Source organism: Arachis hypogaea, chromosome 16, assembly GCF_003086295.3.
Source record: "Arachis hypogaea cultivar Tifrunner chromosome 16, arahy.Tifrunner.gnm2.J5K5, whole genome shotgun sequence".
Taxonomy (NCBI): domain Eukaryota; kingdom Viridiplantae; phylum Streptophyta; class Magnoliopsida; order Fabales; family Fabaceae; genus Arachis; species Arachis hypogaea.
In genome coordinates, this window is record NC_092051.1 from 4,887,604 (window position 1) to 4,894,383 (window position 6,780).

The 6,780-nt window shown below is 37.7% G+C and overlaps 1 non-coding gene across 1 annotated transcript; it reads left to right on the forward strand.

Annotated features, from left to right (window-relative positions):
* Positions 1-4,623: 4,623 nt before the first annotated feature.
* LOC112761635 (small nucleolar RNA R71) lies at positions 4,624-4,731 on the forward strand. Its single transcript, XR_003182022.1, has one exon. It is a non-coding gene; the product is annotated as a small nucleolar RNA R71 (small nucleolar RNA).
* Positions 4,732-6,780: the final 2,049 nt, after the last annotated feature.

Genomic DNA, 6,780 nt, shown 5'->3' on the forward strand with positions numbered 1-6,780 from the left:
TCCATTGGAGTTCAAAATTGTTGGCCTCTTTAGGAACTTAGAAATACAGATAATGTTATTGATTTTCCTAGTTAAGTTCTTTTTTATTCTTGAACACAGCTACGTTATGAGTCTTGGCCGTGACCCTTAGCATTTTGTTTTCCAGTATTACCACCGGATACATAAATGCCACTGACACATAACTGGGTGAACCTTTTAAGATTGTGACTCAGCTTTGCTAGAGTCCCTAGTTAGAGGTACCCAGAGTTCTTAAGCACACTCTTTTGCTTGGGATAACGACTTTTACCACTCAGTCTCAAGCTTTTCACTTGGACCTTTATGCCTCAAGCACATGGTTAGGGACAGCTTGATTTAGCTGCTTAGGCCAGGATTTTATTCCTTTTGGGCCCTCCTATCCACTAATGCTCAAAGCATTAGATCCTCTTTACCCTTGCCTTTTAGTTTAAAGGGTTACTGGCTTTTTCTGCTTGCTCTTTCTCTTTTTTTTTTCGCAAGCTTTTGCTTTTCACTACTTTTTCTTGCTTCAAGAATCAGTTTTATGATTTTTCAGATCACCAATAACATGTATCCTTTTTCATTATTCTTTCAAGAGTCAACTTTTCTTAATTCCAATTTCAAACATGCACTGTTTAAGCATACATTCAGAAAGCAACAAGTATTGCCACCACATCAAAATAATTAAACTAATTTCAAGATAAATTTCGAAATTCACGCACTTCTTGTTCTTTTGCAAATAAAAACATTTTTCATTCAAGAAAGGTGCGAGATTCATGGAATCATTCATAGCTTTAAGACATAGACTCTAAACACTAATGATCATGTAATAAAGACACAAACATAGATAAAACATAAAGCATAGAAACGAAAAACAGAAAAACAAATAACAAAGAAATTAAAGAACGGGTCCACCTTAGTGACGGCAGCTAGTTCTTCCTTTTGAAGATCCTATGGAGTGCTTTAGCTCCTTAATATATCTTCCTTGCTTTTGTTGCTCCTCCCTCATGGCTCTTTCGTCTTCTCTGATTTCATGGAGGATAATGGAGTGCTCTTGGTGCTCCATCCTTAGTTGCTCCATATTGGAACTCAAATCTCCTAAAGAGGTGTTGAGTTGCTCCCAATAGCTTTGTAGAGGAAACTATATCCCTTGAGGCATCTCAGGGATTTCTTAATGAGGAATTTCCTCATGCTCTTGTTGAGGTCCATGAGTGGGCTCTCTTGTTTGCTCCATCCTCTTTTTAGTGATGGGCTTGTCCTCTTCACTGAGGATGTCTTCCTCTATGACAATTCCGGCTAAATTGCATAGGTGACAGATGAGATGAGGAAAGGCTAACCTTGCCAAAGTGGAGGGCTTGTCAGCCACCTTGTATAGTTCTAGAGGTATGATCTCATGAACTTCCACTTCCTCTCCAATCATGATACTATGGATCATGATAGCCCGATCCACAGTTACTTCGGACCGGTTGCTAGTAGGAATGATAGAGTGTTGGATGAACTCTAACCATCCTCTAGCCACGGGTTTGAGATCAGGCCTTCTCAGTTGAACCGGCTTGCCTTTGGAGTCTCTCTTCCATTGGGCTCCTTCCACACAGATGTCTATGAGGACTTGGTCCAACCTTTGATGAAAGTTGAATTTTCTAGTGAAAGGGTGATGATCTCCTCTCATTATTGGCAAGTTGAATGCCAACCTCACAGTTTCCGAACTGAAATCCAAGTATTTTCCCCGAACCATTGTGAGCCAATTTTTTGGTTTCGGATTCACACTTTGATCATGGTTCTTAGTGATCCATGCATTAGCATAGAACTCTTGAACCATTAAGATTCTGACTTGTTGGATGGGGTTGGTGAGAGCTTTCCAACCTCTTCTCTGAACCTCACGTCGGATCTCCGTATATTCACTCTTTTTGAGCATGAAAGGGACCTCGGGGATTATCCTTTTCTTGGCCACAACTTCATAGAAATGGTCTTGATGGACCTTTGAGATGAATTTCTCCATCTCCCATGACTCGGATGTGGAAGATAGATGGTCTTGATGGAGGAGATAGATGGGTGTTTTGAATTCGGCCAAGGGGGGTTTAAGTGTTTATGATGTTTGAAATTGAAGGTGGTAAGGAGGGGTATTTATAGGGTAAGAGAGAGAGGGAATTCGTGTAAGAAGGGGTTGGGTTTGGGAGGGAAGTGTTTTGGATTCAAATGGTAGGGTAGGTGGGGTTTTATGATGGGTTTTTGGGGAATAGTGGATGGATGTGAGTGGTGAAGAGATTATGGAGAAGAGGGTAGGACTTGATAGGTGAATAGTGTTTGGGGAAGAGTGTTATGGAAAGGTGTGAAGAGGAGAGAGAGTGAGTTGGGGTAGGTGGAAATCCTGTGGGGTCCACAGATCCTGAGGTGTCAAGGAATTCTGGTCCCTGTACCTTTCTGGCGTTTAAACGCCCCTGGACAGCCATTTCTGGCGTTTAAACGCCAGTCTGCTGCCTTTCCTGGCGTTAAACGCCAGGCTGTTAAATGCCCCTGGACAGCCATTTCTGGCATTTAAACGCCAGTCTGCTGCCTTTCCTGGCGTTAAACGCCAGGCTGATGCCCCTTTTTGGCATTATACACTAGTCTGTCTGCCAATTCTGGCGTTTAACGCCCAGAATGCTGCCAGACTGGGCGTTAAACGCCCATTCTGCTATCCTTACTGGCATTTAAACGCCAGCCAGACACCCTTTTCTGGTGTTAAACGCCCATTCTGCTATCCTTACTGGCGTTTAAATGCGAGTAAGCCTATCCTCTAGGGTGTGCTATTTTTGATGCTGTTTTTTATTCCGCCATAATTCTGCAGCTGCTTTTGTGACTCCACATGATCATCAACCTAAAGAAAACATAAACTTAACAATGGAAAATGAAATGAAAAAGTAATTAACATAGATAAATAAAATTAGGTTGCCTCCCAATAAGCGCTTCTTTAATGTCAATAGCTTGACAGTGAGCTCTTACAGAGCTTTACAGATATCCAGAGCATAATTGTAGCCTCCCAACACAAAACTTAGAGTTTGAATGTAGCGGCTCTGCTTGACTCTGTATGGAGAGAATTGGATGAAGCTTTTCATGCTTCTTCTCCATGTATACAGAAGAAAATCCTTGAGCCTTAAACACAAGGTAGTCCTCATTCAATTGAAGGACTAACTCTCCTCTGTCTACATCAATCACAGCCCTTGCTGTGGCTAGGAAGGGTCTTCCAAGGATGATGGATTCATCCTCATCCTTCCCAGTGTCTAGGATTATGAAGTCAGCAGGGATGTAAAGGCCTTCAACCTTCACTAAGACATCCTCTACCAGTCCATAAGCCTGTTTCATTGATTTGTCTGCCATCTCTAGTGAGATTCTTGCAGCTTGTACCTCAAAGATCCCTAGTTTCTCCATTACAGAGAGTGGCATGAGGTTTATACCTAACCCCAAGTCACACAGAGCCTTCTCAAAGGTCATGGTGCCTATGGTACCAGGTATTAAGAACCTTCCGGGATCCGGTTTCTTCTGGGGTAATTTCTGCTACACCAAGGCATTCAATTCATTGATGAGCAATGGAGGTTAATCCTCCCAAGTCTCATTACTAAATAACTTGGCATTCAGCTTCATGATTGCTCTTAGATACCGAGCAACTTGCTCTTCAGCCATATCTTCATCCCCTTCAGAGGAAGAATACTTATCAGAGCTCATGAATAGCAACAATAAGTTCAGTGGAATCTTTATGGTCTCTGTATGAGCCTCAGATTCCTTTGGTTCCTCATTAGGGAACTCCTTAGTGGTCAGTGGACGTCCATTGAGGTCTTCCTCACTGGAAATTACTGCCTCTTCCTCCTCCATAGGTTCGGCCACTTTGGATATATTGATGGCCTTGCATTCTCTCTTTGGATTCTCTTCTGTATTGCTTGGGAGAGTACTATGAGGAATTTCAGTAACTCTCTTACTCAGCTGACCCATTTGTGTCTCCAAATTTTTGATGGAGGACCTTGTTTCAGTCATGAAACTAAGAGTGCTCTTAGATAGATCAGAGATTATGGTTGCTAAGTCAGAGAGGCTCTGCTCAGAATTCTCTGTCTGTTGCTGAGAAGATGATGGAAAAGGCTTGCCATTGCCAAACCTATTTCTCTTACCATTATTATTATTGAAGCCTTGTTGAGGCTTCTGTTGATCCTTCCATGAGAAATTTGGATGATTTCTCCATGAAGGATTATAGGTGTTTCCATAGGATTCTCCCATGTAATTCACCTCTTCCATTGCAGGATTCTCAGGGTCATAAGCTTCTCCTTTAGAGGAGGCTTCTTTAGTACTGTCGGATGCAGCTTGCAATCCAGTCAGATTCTGAGAAATCATATTGACTTGCTGAGTCAATATTTTATTCTGAGCCAATCTTGCATTCAGAGTATCGATTTCAAGAACTCCTTTCTTCTGAGTCATCCCATTATTCACAGGATTTCTTTTAGAAGTGTACATGAACTGGTTATTTGCAACCATCTCAATGAGTTCCTGGGCTTCTAAAGGGGTTTTCTTCAGATGAAGAGATCCACCAGCAGAATGGTCTAATAACATCTTAAACAATTCAGACAGACCATCATAGAGTATACCTAAGATGCTCCATGCTGAAAGCATGTCAGAAGGACACCTTCTGATCAATTGCTTGTATCTTTTCCAAGCTTCATAGAGGGATTCACCTTCCTTCTGTCTGAAAGTTTGGAATTCCACTCTAAGCTTGCTCATCTTTTGAGGTGGAAAGAATTTGGCCAAGAAAGCATTGACCAACTTTTTCCAAGAGTTCAGGCTTTCCGTAGGTTGTGAGTCCAACCATATCCTAGCTATATCTCTTATAGCAAAGGGGAAAAGCATAAGTCTGTAGACCTCGGGATCAACCCCATTGGTCTTCACAGTGTCACAGATTTGCAAGAATTCAGCTAAGAACTGATAAGGATCTTCCAATGGAAGTCCATGAAACTTGCAATTCTGCTGTATTAGAGAAACTAATTGAGGCTTAAGCTCAAAGTTCTTTGCTCCAATTGCAGGAATTGAGATGCTTCTTCCATAGAATTTGGAAGTTGGTGCCGTAAAGTCACCAAGCATCTTCCTTGCATCTCCACCATTGTTCTCAGGTTCGGCTGCAATGTCTGCCTCTTTTTTGAAATTTGTTGTAAGGTCCTCTTCGGAGTGTTGTGCTTTAGCTTCTCTTAGCTTCCTCTTCAGAGTCCTTTCAGGTTCAGGATCAGCTTCAATAAGAATGTCTTTATCCTTGTTCCTGTTTATATGAAAAAGAAGAGAACAAAGAGAGTAGTGGAATCCTCTATGTCACAGTATGAGATTCCTTTATGTGTCAGAGGAAAAGAAGAATATAAGGATGAGGTAGAGAGAAAATAAGAAGAATTCGAACATAGAGAGAGGGAGAGGGTTCGAATTATTAGATGAGTAGAAGAGCAATGTTAGTAGATAAATAAAATAAATAGAAAGAGATGAGAGAGAGTATTCAAATTTTAAGAAGAGGGAAAAGAAAAATATTTTTATTTTTATTTAATTAATTTAGTTAATTTCGAGAATTTAAAAAAGAAATACAAGAAAATTAAAAACTAAAACAATTAGTTAATTAAAAAGATTTTTGAAAAAGTGGTTAGTGATTTTTGAAAATTAGAAGTGGAAAAGTAGTTAGGTGGTTTTGAAAAAGATAAGAAATAGTAAACTTTTTAAACTTAAAACAAACAAGTCAAGTAGTTAGTTGAAAAAGATATGAAATTAAATTTTAAAAAAATAAGAAGTTAGAAAAAGATTTTGAAATTAAAATTTTAAAAAGATATGATTGAAATTTATTTTGAAAAAGAATTGAAAAAGAAGTTAAAAATATTTGATTTTTAAAATTAAAGTTGATGACTTGACTAACAAGAAACTAAAAGATATGATTCTAGAATTCAAAGACTGAACCTTTCTTAACAAGAAAGTAACAAACTTGAAATTTTTGAATCAAAATATTAATTGTTAGCAAGGATTTTCAAAAATATGAAATAAAAGTAAGAAAAATATTTTTGAAAAATTAGTTTTAAAATTTTCGAAAACATTAAAAGAAAAATGAAAAAGATTTTGAAAAATTTTAAGAATGAAATTCGAAAATCATAAAAAAATGGAAAGGAATTGATTTTGAAAAAGATTTAAAAAGATAAAGTTTTTAAATTGGAATTTTGACTTGACTAACAAGAAACAACTAAATTTTTTAAATTTTTGACCAAGTCAACTCAAAATTTCGAAAATTATGAGAAGAATAAGGAAATGATATATTTTTTTTTTTTTACTTTTGAATTTTTAATGAGGAGAGAGAAAAAAAACAACAAAATGAAACAAAACATAAAAATTTAAGATCAAAACAAATAATGCATGCAAGAACACTTTGAATATCAAGATGAACACCAAGAACACTTTGAAGATCATGATGAACATCAAGAACATATTTTTGAAAATTTTTAAGAAAAGAAAGACATGCAAGACACCAAACTTAAGAACTTTTGTACTAGGGACACTAACAATTCGAAAATGCACAAGAAAAAACAAGAAAAGACACAAAATAAGAAAAATTAAAGATCAAACAAAGAAAATAATCAAGAACAACTTGAAGATCAAAGAAGAACACAATGCATGAATTTTCTAAAATCTCAGAAAAATTAGAAACATGCAGTTGAATCCAAACATAAAATTTAACACTAGACTCAAGCAAGAAACGCATTTTTTTTTTGGCTTTTGAAAAGAAAATAAAGGTTGAAACAAGAAAGC